Genomic DNA, 12,734 nt, shown 5'->3' with positions numbered 1-12,734 from the left:
CCCTGATGCACAGCCTGTCACCAGAGGAGGTTAGATTTGTACATGGCTTCCAGGCATGGCCTTAACAAATCTGTCAGAGGATCTCACCAAGGGCTGTCACCACAGACACATTTTTATTGGACTGAAAAGCTCTTGAACACAGAAGCAGCACAGGAAGACCCTGCAGTTCTGGGGAGCCTTGCCATTTAGGAATCTGACCAAATTCCCAAGCCTGTTTCTCACTTCTGTGACCTTACCTCACTCCAATCTCCTCACCTTGACTCCTGGCCCATCAGAGCTGCATGAACATCCTTTGGTGGCAGAGCAGTGTAGTATCCCAGGGAATGTTCCTGTCTCTGGTGCTCGTGTCTGTGCTGCCTCATGCAACAGCCTTTGCCAGGCCCTCAAGATAAGACCATCATACACCATGTGAGGAAGATGCTTCCATTCCTCCTTTGCCTGCCCTGGGTAAACTCACACAAGAAGGAAAAATAGCCAGCAATTCCTCTGGGGGCCACCCTGTGCTGAGAGGTTGAACTGGAGAAGAAAGCACCAAGCTTGGCTGCTCTAGATGAGCCATAAAGCAGCACTTAGGATTCCTGTCTTGCCTGGCTGGAGCCCAAGTGGAAGCAAATCCTCTGCAGGCAGGGCTGTCCTGCCAGCTCCGTGATCCCACGGCAGGAAAACACACTGGGGCTAAAGAAAAATCAACGACTTTGCACATGTCTTTGCAAGGCTGCATTCAGAGACTGGCACTGAAATTGCCCTACTTACCACAAAAAGCAGTGACAGTGCCACCACCACAGCAGGGGACTGACAGAGTCCAGGCCTTGTTTCAGCCCTTGTGCTGTAATTGGAGCGGGCTGTGCTGCCAGCAACAGGATCCTTTGCAAGAACAGAGCCATATCTCCCACCAAGCTTTCAAAGCTTCGATAGCTGCATTTAACTCTTGTCTTGCACTAGTCCATGCACACTGCCCAAGGGAGCACAGAAGTGAAGGGGGAAGGAAATCAATAGACTGCAAAGATTCCCAGTGGTTCTGCAGCCAAGGACACTGCAGCACCTCTGCTGGAACATCAGTGTCTGGGTGAACATTTCACCTTTGAGAAACATGCAGCTTTATGCTGGACAAACAAGAGTCACTTCACACATCAGCACAGCAAACAGAAACCACCCTGAGCCCCTCTGACCTCTGCCATGGTGAACATCTCATGTCCTTGTGCTCCACCATGAGCAGAGACTGAAGTGGGCACAATCAGGGGCTGGTTGAGGCTGTAGCCTGTGTCTAATGGCAATGTGTGCCTCTTGGTAGGAATGTGCTGCCCAGGCACTCAGGGGAAACACTGCTCTCATTTAAGTATTTAATTGAAGTTACTTCGGTATTCTGCTAAGCTGAGTATTTAAAGGAAGTAAGAACCCACCTCCCACTGATAGCAGAAGGACCTAAGCACCTAATTCTGATGGGTTCCTTTGAAAACCCTTGATTCCAACGCTCAAAGGTCTGCTCTGAATAGCCAGATCATTGCCCGTATCATGTGTGTGCTCTTAAATGATTAGCAGTGGAGCTGCCTTACACTGATTCACCTTCTTCTGACTCACAGTCATTTATAAGCACTATACCCAGCAGCAGGAATGGAAACAATGATACATGTTTTCCATACGTTCACAAGGGAATTCATTAACACCATGAATGCACAACCTCACGTCCAGCCATGCCAGCCTTCCCTAACTTCTCAGCCAAATAAAACCAAATCAGATCTGTTCTGAGCTGTAGGCATGCTGGACCAAGTCATAATTTCTAAAATTTCTAAGGAAATATTATTTTAAAAACCCCTTTTGTGCCATTTTAAGGCAATGTGAAGGCTGCCAGGCTCAAAGACAAAGCATTTACTCTTTACCACGGAACTAGTCCCTCCTTGCTTGTGCCTCCACACTGTGAAGGAAGGAATGCTGAGAGGGCTGAAAAAGCTCTCCTGGCTCTATGGTGCTTTTCTAGTTTTGGATTTACAAGTGCCCGGCAGCTGGTGCCAGCTGTGCCCAGCACAGAATCAAACAGGTCCCAGCAGGGTCCTCATGAGCCACATCAGCTGTGACACGAGGCTCTGAGCCCCTGAGCTCCCAGTGCTGTCCAAACTTCAGCCTGGTGGCCTGACCCCCCAGAGCCCAGGGGGGCCCACCTTCCTCTCACACTTAGGTGCTTCTGCAGGGATGTCTGGCCAAATAAAAACCAGCTGAGGATTGGTTTCCCCTTCTAAATCCGCCTGTCCACTTAGGTGTAATTCTAGTCTTGTGTTAGACAGTGGAGAGACCTCAAAACCACCCAAATTACAGGATAGTGTCATATAGCAGCCAAGGTACTGGGACAGTAGCGAATTTGGCTATATTTGAACTAAATCATTTATCTCAGCATACATCACACCGTGTCTGACCACTTCCTGAGATGAACCAATGGAGATAAAACTGCTAAATTGAGTTTCAACCCAGAGCAATGCCCTTGGATTTAGCTGAGTGCAGAGTTAGGGAAACTTCTCCCAAAGCCTGACTCTGATTCACTCTGCAAACTGTGAATCACTTGGTTTTAGGTCAGCCACCAGCTCCAGCTAAGAGCAAGATGACCATGTGTAGTTCCCCCAGGGAAATACTCACCGGCTGCCTTCCCACAAGAGAGGAACTGAGATTGCTCCAGCTGTGCTGGCTCTGTGGGAAGCAGTGGGTGGCAGGGCAAAGAGCAGCCAGCCTCAGGACAGGATGGATTTTTGGGTTTTAATTTGGGTTTTTAGAGGCTGAAGGGAGACCTCAGACTCAGTGAAGTTCAAGGGCATTGGACCTCTTGGGCATGTTAGTCCTTACAGCAGCCAGTTTAAGTGGGAAAGGAAGGAGGGTTTGGTGCTAAGCAGATCACTCTTCCTTGAGCAATAGCAGCAGAAAACTGGGCAGGGATAGGCTCCATACAAGCCCAATCCAGGATCAGATCAGAACCAAAAAGTGGTTCAGCCCAAGACAAGCTCTGTCAAAGCTGCTCTGTCTCCAAGTCCCACTGTCTCACATTTTCTGCAGTCCTCACAAGCAATTGGATGGGCACAGCTTGGAGCTGAAGAGAAGCTCCTCAAAATCTCCAAGCCCCAGCTTTCGGGGCATTGAAAACAAGCCATGCCTGGGTGGAAAGATTTACTGAAGCCATAAATGTCTTTTCAGCAGCACATGCAGGCAGTGTGGTCTGCTTGTTATGTTGGAGGAGTGTGGGAGCATCTTACTCCTCCTGGCTTCCAGCTAGGGCTCTATAACCTGTTCTAATGTCACTCTGGAGATTTTCACTAGCTGAGCTCTACTGGGGAATACAATGTGGCCACCAACCTGACATGGAGATCAGATCAACCCTGTTTATTAGGGATTTGTCTGGACTGTCCTGACTATGGATCTTGCAGATCTCACCTGTGGAGCTGAAACAAGTCTGCTTTGCCTTTAAAAAAGGGGCAGTGCCAAACAGACTACTCTTGTGACCTACTTGCAGGCCAGAGACTCAGCTCCTCTAAAAATCAGGACCATTAGAAAAGACTCTTCAAACAGCCTTTGGCACATTAAAAGCTGAGCACGAAGCCCAGCTCAAAGAACACAAGGCAGAATCATGCCATGCCTGTCCCAGCTGTGCAGTCAGGTAACCAGGGAGACTGCACTGCTGAGCAGGGCTGGTGATGGGGTGAGGCTGGGGTGGAGAACAGTGCCTTTAGCAGCTCTCAGCGGTGTGCTCAGCACTGCAGCTCCTGGAGAGGCTCAGCACAGAGGCCAAGCCTTGAAGCTCTATGGCAGAGTCAGTGCTGAGCTCTCCAGGGACCCCTCTCAGGTGTCAGGCCCTGATCAAAGCAGGTCACAGCAAGGAAGGGAGGACAAAGATAGGTCCATGATTTGTAGCCAAGCTCTGACTTTATTGCCAGGACCCAAAACTCACCCAGGGCTGCACCATGCCTGTGCTGGGGCTGGAGCCCAGCTTTCTGCTCAGCTCTGTGCTGAGTTCATCACTCTGCAGTGACCAACCCTCAGTGCTCCTCCACCAAAACAATCACTGAGAGTTTGTGTTCCTGCAATACCCCACAGAGCCACAGCCCATGGCCAGACTTGGCTGTGTGGGGGTGACCTTGAGTCCCCACAGTTCCCCACTGGTGCTGCCATGATAAACACACCCCAAACCATTGCTGACTACCCTGGAGGGTGCATAAATCAATTCTGAGCTATGCCTCAGGCTAGAGTGAGCCATAGCTCACAGGAAGCTGTTCTCAAGGTGGTTTGAAACTCTCTGCCTTCATTTCCTCAGCTTTCTAGGGGTCATTACAGATCTGTGAGGGGCAACAAATGCTTGTAAGATACATAATTGAATGGAATAAATAGCAACTAGTGAAATGTGAGGATAAGTATTAAAACTGACTAAAAGCTATCCAAGCTGAAGAGAATTAAAAATACATGAAACCCAGCTACAAGCCTAATGAACAATTGCTTCCCAACTGTTCCTAAATCGTCTTTAAAAAATCTATTTTTAAAAAGTACTTTTAAAATCAGAGATTAAAAAAAAAAAAAAGTAAGAAAAAGGAAACCAAATGGCTTTTTAAGGATTCACTTAAACTCTACATGTAAAATAATTCTGGGTTTCTATTTGCCCCCAGTATGGATTGTAAGAAATCCCCAATCACTTTTTCCCCATTTAAGCAGGTTCTCGCTCCCTGTGCCTTCTGGACACTGTGTGCTCTTCCAGAATTAAGGACAGCCAAATGCAATTTAGCCAACTTCACACCTTTCACTCCATAATCTGTGAGCTCTGCTCAGCTTTCTGTGTGGGGACAGAGGGCCACGAAAGGTCAAATGCTCCATTTGGTAACACTCTCCCTTTTCTGGGCTTCCTTCAGCTTTTGTTCTGCTCTCAGTGGCAGCTCCAGCCCTGAGACCCCACTGACTCTGGGAGCACACAGCACCTCTTGGTCAGGAAATCGCTGGAGCTCCTTGTAGGCACAAAAGCCTCAGTTTAGCACAAATCCAATTTTAAATGCAAAAGCTGGTTCTTAACAACAAGAAGAAAAAAAAGCAGCAAGCCATCAAGGCAGCAGACTGTGATGGATATTAGCCATGCACATAAGTGTCCTGCTGAATCAGGGCCATGGCCTATCGATTACGACGCTACATTAATGACGTAATTTTCTCAGAAATGATGATGGAGTCTGGATCTTGGCCAAGGTTATCCAACACACACAGCATCAACAGCCCCAACAACAGCCCGTGGATCTGCCCCCACAGCCTGCCAGCACACCCTGACTGCCCTGTGGGTCCAGCACAGTGATCCCCAGGGCTGGCAGCACCTTGTCTTGCCCAGGTCTGAGCAGGGGCAGTTTGTGCTGATTGCAGGTGGGCTGTGCACAGGTTGATACTGGGCCTGTCTGGTTTAACCCAGCAGGCAGCTAAGTGCCACAGAGCTGCTCACTCAGTCCTTCCACACTGGGATGGGGAGGGAATTAGGGAAAAGAGCCAGTCCTTCTTGTTCTGTTGCTACAGGCTCTTGTAAAAATTGCCTCTCCATCTTTTTTATTATCAACATTATTCTCTTCCTAATTCCAAACCCCAACACTGTACAAGTTACTAGGAAGAAAATGAGCTTTACCCCAGCTGAAACCTGGACATGATGTGTCCTAAAATGTGATCTAAATGTGACCTAATTAATAAAAATTAATTGATTAACATTAATCAAGTAAAATCCATTATCAATCACTCTAAGAGCTGTATAGAAAGGCTGCAAAGGAAAGTGTATTCAAGATGCAAACTACAGCTCCAGCACCATCCCCACTGCCTGTATTTAATGCCACCAAAGCCTGAACATTCCAGGCCAGCTCCCCACATGGAGTGAATCTCCAGACTCCAGTTGGTGCCTGCCCAGCACCAGGCATGGCTCTGCCCTCCCTGCTCCAGGCAGAGCTGTGGACAGAAGGAGCAGCCATCACTCAGAGGATGCAGTTTCTCTCTGCAGTTCTCAGCTGCAAAGGGCTGATCCAAACCAGAGGCACTGCCAGTTTGCTGTGCAGTCCTATCCTTGCATCCCTTTGGCCAAGCCCAGGAGTGTACAGAGCCAGGTCATACAAATCCCATCTCATTCATCCTGAGCACCATCCTACAGGCTTTGTGGCCTCTTCATACTCCTGCATACTCTTCATACCTCATCCTGGGAAGCTGTACTCTGTGTGTTGGTGTACCTGTCCTGAAGCACCCAAGCCATACATTTCTGATTCCCCTCTCCTCCCTCTTGCATCCTCACCCAAATTTTAAAGCCACACAGCTTTCTGTCACTCAAGCCTATGGCCAGGGTGGGGTTTCATTTGCAATATCCAGGGGACAGCAGTGTCTCCCTCACTCCCCAGGAGCAGTATGGATCTCTGCAGGAATTACAGCTGGAGATGGGCACAGGGACAGAGGCAGCAGGGTGCCAGCCGTGCCCTTGGTGGAAGCAGCAGCTCCTCCATTCACATCTGCTGCCCTGAATTAAAGCTGCTTCACGCCCAGCTGCACTTGCAGGGCAGCTCTGAGTTAATGATGCAGGAGAGCAGTGGGGTGTGACTGCGAAGGAAGGGGAGAATGTGCTTCCAGCTCTTCCATAAGAGTTAATCATTAGCACCTCTCATGGCCGCAGAAGGTGCTGGCCTCCTTACAAGCTCCCCTTATCAGCCATAATTATTTCCTGATCGGCTCTCGCCTGACTACCTGGCAGACTTGTGCACAACACCCCTGCAGCACCTGACCACATTTATTGCCCTATATTCCCAGCCAAATGGGTCTCTGCTGTGTCAGCTGCAATATTTACAGCATAACAGTTATTTCTCGCTGCCCATGCCCAAACATAAAAGTTGTTCTGCTCCCCACTTCGCCCTTTACACCATCCCTCTTTCTGTGACAAAGCAAAACAGAGCAGCATTTAAATACCTCAGCAATCCTTTCTCTTCTTCCCCAAAAGCAACAGCTCCTCTTGCATACAGCCCAGGGGGTATTGCTGCTGTATCCCTAAGTCCACTTTCAGTTTTCAACCATTTTAATTCCATAGATATTGCCTCAATATCTAAATAAAAACATTTCTATTTACATTTCTGTTCTTTTATTATTATTATTAGTTTCTGACAAAGTAGCTCACCTCCATAGAGGAGAGAGACATAAATCCAAGGGGCAGATGTAAATGTATCACCCACATGGTATGTTATCTGCCTCAGGAGGGGACTTCAGCGTCACCAGCTTAACTCTGTTATTGAATAAAAATGGACAGCATACCCTGGACTAGCAAAGTTGGTCCGAACAAATGCAGCCCTGTATGAGTGGAATAGTGGAAATTGCCAAGAGTGGGAGGATGGCTTGTATTAGATAAATAAAAGAAACTTACTTAAATAAAAGCAAAAACTGGAAATGCAGCCCTTACTGCAGCTGTCATGAACAAACCCACTGTCAGAGAAGAAGAAGCTGTGTAGTCTGCAGGTAGCACATGCCCATGTAACCCACATGCTGTCCAAGAGTTTTACATCAAAACACATACAAAAGGGAGCAGAGGTCTCCAGGCATAGAGGGGAACAATGGGAACATGATAATTCATGATCAAATTAATTTTTTCAGTGAGACAATAGCATCTATAAAAAGGAATACAAATGCAATGAAGGGGGATTTCATCTTCTTTACCAAAGTTGAGGAAAAAACTTTTTTAGGGAAATTCATAGCCACAAAAGGAGCAGGGGATGTACACAGAATAATCCCAGGGCCAGATTACACTGGTGCTGTTACTGGCACCAGTGCCTGACACATGGCTGACTCCACATCCTGGAGGTTACAAGGCCACTCTGAAACATTTGCAATCTACAACTCAAACCAGTGCTTCCTCTTTCTTCCCAGCACATAACCCAGCCAGGAACTTGGGGAGTTCTCAGATATGACCAAGAATTTGGAAATGGTTTGGTGTGCTTGTCTGGATTGCTGGAGTCAGGCTACTTTCAAGGCTGACTAAGTAGATCTGCCCCATGCTCCAAGAGCATAAATAATACACTGGTAAAGTATAAAATCAGAAATTGTTCAGAGCTTACCTACACATTCAGTTCTTCACTTTGTGAGCCCACAGTGCTTCCTTCTGCTCTCGGTCATCCATTATTTTGTTGGGGTTGCTGCTGGTAGTGCTTTAGAAGTTGCAGCTTAGGGCTCAGGAATGATCACAAGCACATATAGGATCTCAAAGGATCACTGAAAGGCTGAAGCAAAGGAAGGTAAAGCCTTCCATTTTTAAAGCCACCATGAGAAAATGATCCTGTGGTTCACCCAAGTCGTGGGGTCATGGGAATGTCTCACGCTGTCTCTTAGCAAGGATAGACAAGGCATGAAGAAGAATGGATTTACCAGTGATTTTGCAGCTTCTTTCTCCATGTGGGAGAAGCCCTCAGCTCAGACAAGAGGTAGCATGGAGGAGACCAGGGTCTGTAGAGATAAAAAGACAGAAAGGTGATTAAAGCAAAAGTGTTCAGTATTTCTCACAAACACCTCCCCCTGCTCCCTCCCCCCCAGAAAAATGCCCTAAACCACCAGATCACAACCCAAATCTAAAGCCAGTGCAATCACAGGTGGCACCAAAAAACATGAGGATGCTGATGCCAACAGATGTGACCATGGGCCTGAGGTTATGCCAGAGGATGGATCACACCACAAACAGCTTCTCTCTTGCACTTCTCCTACACGTTACTGGTTCCAGCCAGGGAGAAGATCATGGTTAAGGTGAGCCTCTGCCAGAGCCAGTACAGATGTTCCAGTGATCATGGTCTCACTACTGGGCCACAAGCTGAGAGCTGATCTTGGAAAACAAGTTACATTTCACCCCAAGCAACACTCAGAAATGCAGCTCCTGGAAAATGCTCATTTGATTTCTTGCAATCTTTTGTGTCAGGCCTTCTTCCTGTTGCTTTCTTTTGGCTTATTTTTTTTTCAGCATTAAAATACATCCAACTTTAACTTACTGTGAAATACACTGCAATAAACAGCCCTGCAAGTTGATGTCAGCTGTCTGTCCAGAAATAATCCCAAAGTCCCCCTTTGCTGCTGCCTGTCCATGTGCCCTGACCCATAACTAAAGAGGTCTCCTCTAGAGCAAGGCCAGAGCTCATTCCCCACGGTGCATTCTCAGCCTCTCTGCCAAGACAGCCAACACCAGTAGCTATTATAGAAGTCACTCAGTGTGACATGATGTCCCATCCATGGGGCACACAAGTCAAACCACTCGTGCAGGACCCACTGGAGCGAGGGATCACCAGGGAGCAGCACAGGGCTCGCTTTTCCCTGCACAGCACGTCTGGCTCTTTCATGCATGGACACCACAGCTTGACCTGACCACTGAACTCTAATGCAGCAAGCCCTCTGTAATCAGCAGCCATGGAAATTAATAGCACCATTCTTTCCATTTTCAATTCAGTTTGAGAGACTTTAATCAAATCTGATGAGGGACAATGTAGCCAGCGATGAATTTATGCATGAAGCACGTTACCTGCACTGCAGTTATGCCTTGTGCCAATGCTCCCACAAGTCTGCTACCAGGGAAGCTTAAACAACTTCTGAGGGTGTCTTGGCATCACCAGACCATGCAGGGCAAGGTATGGTTGTGTATTCCGAGTTGCTCTGTTCTTCTGCTGTTATAGATGAGTATTGGGATGATTTGCTCTCGCAATTAAGGGATGAATATTGTGTGTATATTAAGAGAAGCTTTATGGATGTATAGTTACTGTAGTTTGTTGTTTAAATATCATCTGTTCTCCCCATAGACCTCCCCCCCATATTGTTGCTGCCAGGCAGCCTGGCTTGCCCAGGCCATGTGGAGACAAGGCATGTGCAGGTGCCCCTTGCATGGGGCAGCTGGAAATGGAGAAAGCTTGGTGCTGGGGGAGGGCAGGGCCTGACAACACCTGACCTCCAATCTAGGTGTAAGAAAGTAATCTCCACCAATGGACAGCAAAAAAGAGCTGACTGACAGAGTCTGGGGGGGCCAGGGCTGCCTGATGCAACCCCAGAAGAATAAAAGGTGATGCAGCCCTTTTATAGAGCTCATGGCTGCTGGGTCACCGAGTCCCAGCACACTGTTCCTTTTTCCTTGTTCAGTCTTTTGTTGTATTTTGTAAAGGTTTAATAAACCTTTGAAATTTTAAAAGTGAGCATCATTTCTCACACCTCCCTGTTTAATTGGCACATATGGTGTTGGACCTTCTCTGTAAACAGTCCAAAAAGGACACTGCTTCCTTGGTTTTTAGTGGAGTTCTGTGCAAAGTTCCACCTCAAGACAGAGTTAGGACCCTGACCTTTAGCAAATACTTGTATCTTCTTGTTCAGGGCTTGCTGAGCTGTTTGGGACACGTTCCTAGTGCTGCAGTTCCTGGTTCACTGCAGGCAGAGGTGGGAGCTTGCTGGCTTTCCCCAGCCTGGAGCCTGTGCCCGCCAGCCCCAGGGCATGCAGGGCCCTTCACCCCCATCAAGCTCCATCTTGCCCATCCACTGCTCAGCCTTGCTTAACCACAGTGAGGGAGGCAGGGAGCTGTTTCCTGCCTTCTGAGAAACATTTCATGGAACTGGAAAAGGTTTACCACTCTTTTTTCTGAAGGAGTTTTTGGTCCTCAGGTAACCTTTCTTTCCTAAATCTAAATTACATATACATCCCCCACAAGAAATCTCACACTAGGCATGTAGGAAAAATTGGGTTTTGGTCAGCAAAACCTGTTACCACCAAAAGTCCTGAAAGGTCCTGATGGAAATAGCTGGGTTTGGAGCACACGCGCCTATCTGAAAGCCCCAGTTTCCAATGAACACCTTAAAAAAAAAAAAAAAAAAAAAGTGCTTCTGAGTTGCTTTTTGTTCTGAAACAAGCCAAGAGCCGGGGCTGGTGGCTGAATCTGAATCCCAGCAGACTGAAGCTCACAAAGCTCACAGACCAGTGCAAATCGCTGCCCTCTGCTCGCACGGGTGCCCCAAAGACGCTTCCAGGCGCTCCCTCCTCCCATCTGCCAGAGCTGCAGCTCAGAGCTGCTCCCTGTGCTGAGCTGCCAGGGCAGCTCCCTGGAGGGGATCCCCAGTACCAGCAGGGACAGATGCCACCAGTCACATCCATTCCCTGTGGCACAGGCAGGCTGTCAGCCCTGGTGACAGCTCCACCGTGACGGCTCTCGCAGCCAGAGCCCAGAGCAGAGCCAGCGCTGCTGAGCCCTGTGTGGGCAGAGGCTGGGGCTGCCTTTGCACCTCTGCAGTCACACTGGACACTTGCTTATGGTTAAAGAGCTTTCACTCCATCTTCCAGGCCTTTTTTTTTACATTTTCCCATGTTTGGCTTTTTCTTTTCACATAAAAACCAACCCATCTTTACTGCTAACTCTATATGCGTTCACATGCAAAGCCCTGGGACTCGACTACAGCTCCCAGAGGAGAGCACTGGAAGGGAAAAACAGGGAAACAAAGTGTATTAATATGATTGCTGTTCTGCACAGGGGCTCCACCCTCTCTTTCAAGACCATGCATTCAGTTAATGAGAAACAGGGTATTCCCACCCCTTGTGCACAATCCTCTTTTTATTTCATACACAGTGAGGAATTAAGACATGAGACTTTCTCAATCACTTCCCACAAGAGCTGTCTCTGGCTTTGACTTTGATAATCCAGCTTGACTGATCTTTCCCTGGCAGTGGCACTGGCATCAGCAGCCGAAGTGATGGATGGGCTTTACAGCTCAAACAGCTTTTGGGGTAGCTGGTTCAAGAGAAGTGCCTAAAACCAGCGATTTATGCTTTCTCATGTTCCTAAGCCACAGGATGTTTATGGAGACCTTTTTTCTTTACTGGTGGCTTCGAAACAGGAGCAAAATAAAAAGGGTGAGACTGTCAAGAAGCTGTACTGCACCCATTGCTGCAGAAGAATGAATTATATGACTGGGAAACAGCAGCATCTGCCCAAATTTTACATAATTCCAAATTCCTGATGCCATTGGCTCATACACTGCTTCCTAGTTTCCCTCCTTTATCTGAATTTTAACTCCAGTCTCCTGGGCCAGGTGTGACAGGAGTGAGTGCTGCTGTCTGCAGGCAGAAGATGAAGGTAGGAGACATGGGAAGACAAATAGCTCAGCTGCCACAGAAGACAGACTGGCATCAGTGCAGTCTCTGTGCATCCCGGAAAGATGAACGAGTAATTTTAGACAGTTAGAGACATTGCAATTGTCAGGTCACAGTTTCAGATAAACTCATATTCTGCTAAATCTTTCCCAAGTTATCTCTGCCATCAGAGGATCTGTGATCACTTGGGTAATGTAACAATGGCTGAAACTTTAAATGCAGTCAGATTGATAGGCCCCATTAAGATGCTCATCACAAGCTAGTAAAAACCTACTGATTTATGGCTAGCAGCAGGAAAATTTCCTTGCAGGCAGTTAAATTTTTCTTCTTCAGCTTTCAGAGCTGCTTTTGTAGAGGTTTCACTGTTTAAGCACTTAGAGCTTAATGAATACTCAGGTGATTGTCTGAGTTAAGCTCTCTGGATGCCAGTGATGACTGAGGTTGAAGATAACTTAGAGAAGAGCCCAATAGAACACGGTGAGCACCAAGGCTCCTCCTGATAAGCACAATTGCCTGGTGCCCCTCAGAGCTTAAATTCATAACTAAGTTACCACAAAATGAATGCAAATGCTCTTCATATGACCTCAGCAACTTGCTGTGTGTACAATCTCAACCCTTAGCAAAG

At 47.6% G+C, this 12,734-nt stretch overlaps 1 long non-coding RNA gene across 1 annotated transcript in view; it reads right to left on the bottom strand.

Moving 5' to 3' along the window:
* The window catches only part of LOC117002647, a 200,899-nt gene that overhangs the window by 107,853 nt on the left and 80,312 nt on the right, over positions 1 to 12,734 (bottom strand). Inside the window, exon 3 of the long non-coding RNA XR_004419325.1 lies at positions 8,067 to 8,451. This is a non-coding gene — a long non-coding RNA (uncharacterized LOC117002647). The remainder of the gene's footprint in view (positions 1 to 8,066; positions 8,452 to 12,734) is intronic.

Source organism: Catharus ustulatus, chromosome 13, assembly GCF_009819885.2.
Source record: "Catharus ustulatus isolate bCatUst1 chromosome 13, bCatUst1.pri.v2, whole genome shotgun sequence".
In the NCBI taxonomy this organism is placed as follows: Eukaryota; Metazoa; Chordata; class Aves; order Passeriformes; family Turdidae; genus Catharus; species Catharus ustulatus.
The sequence above is the reverse complement of the archived record's forward strand: the minus strand, read 5'-3'. Positions and strand labels throughout refer to the sequence as shown.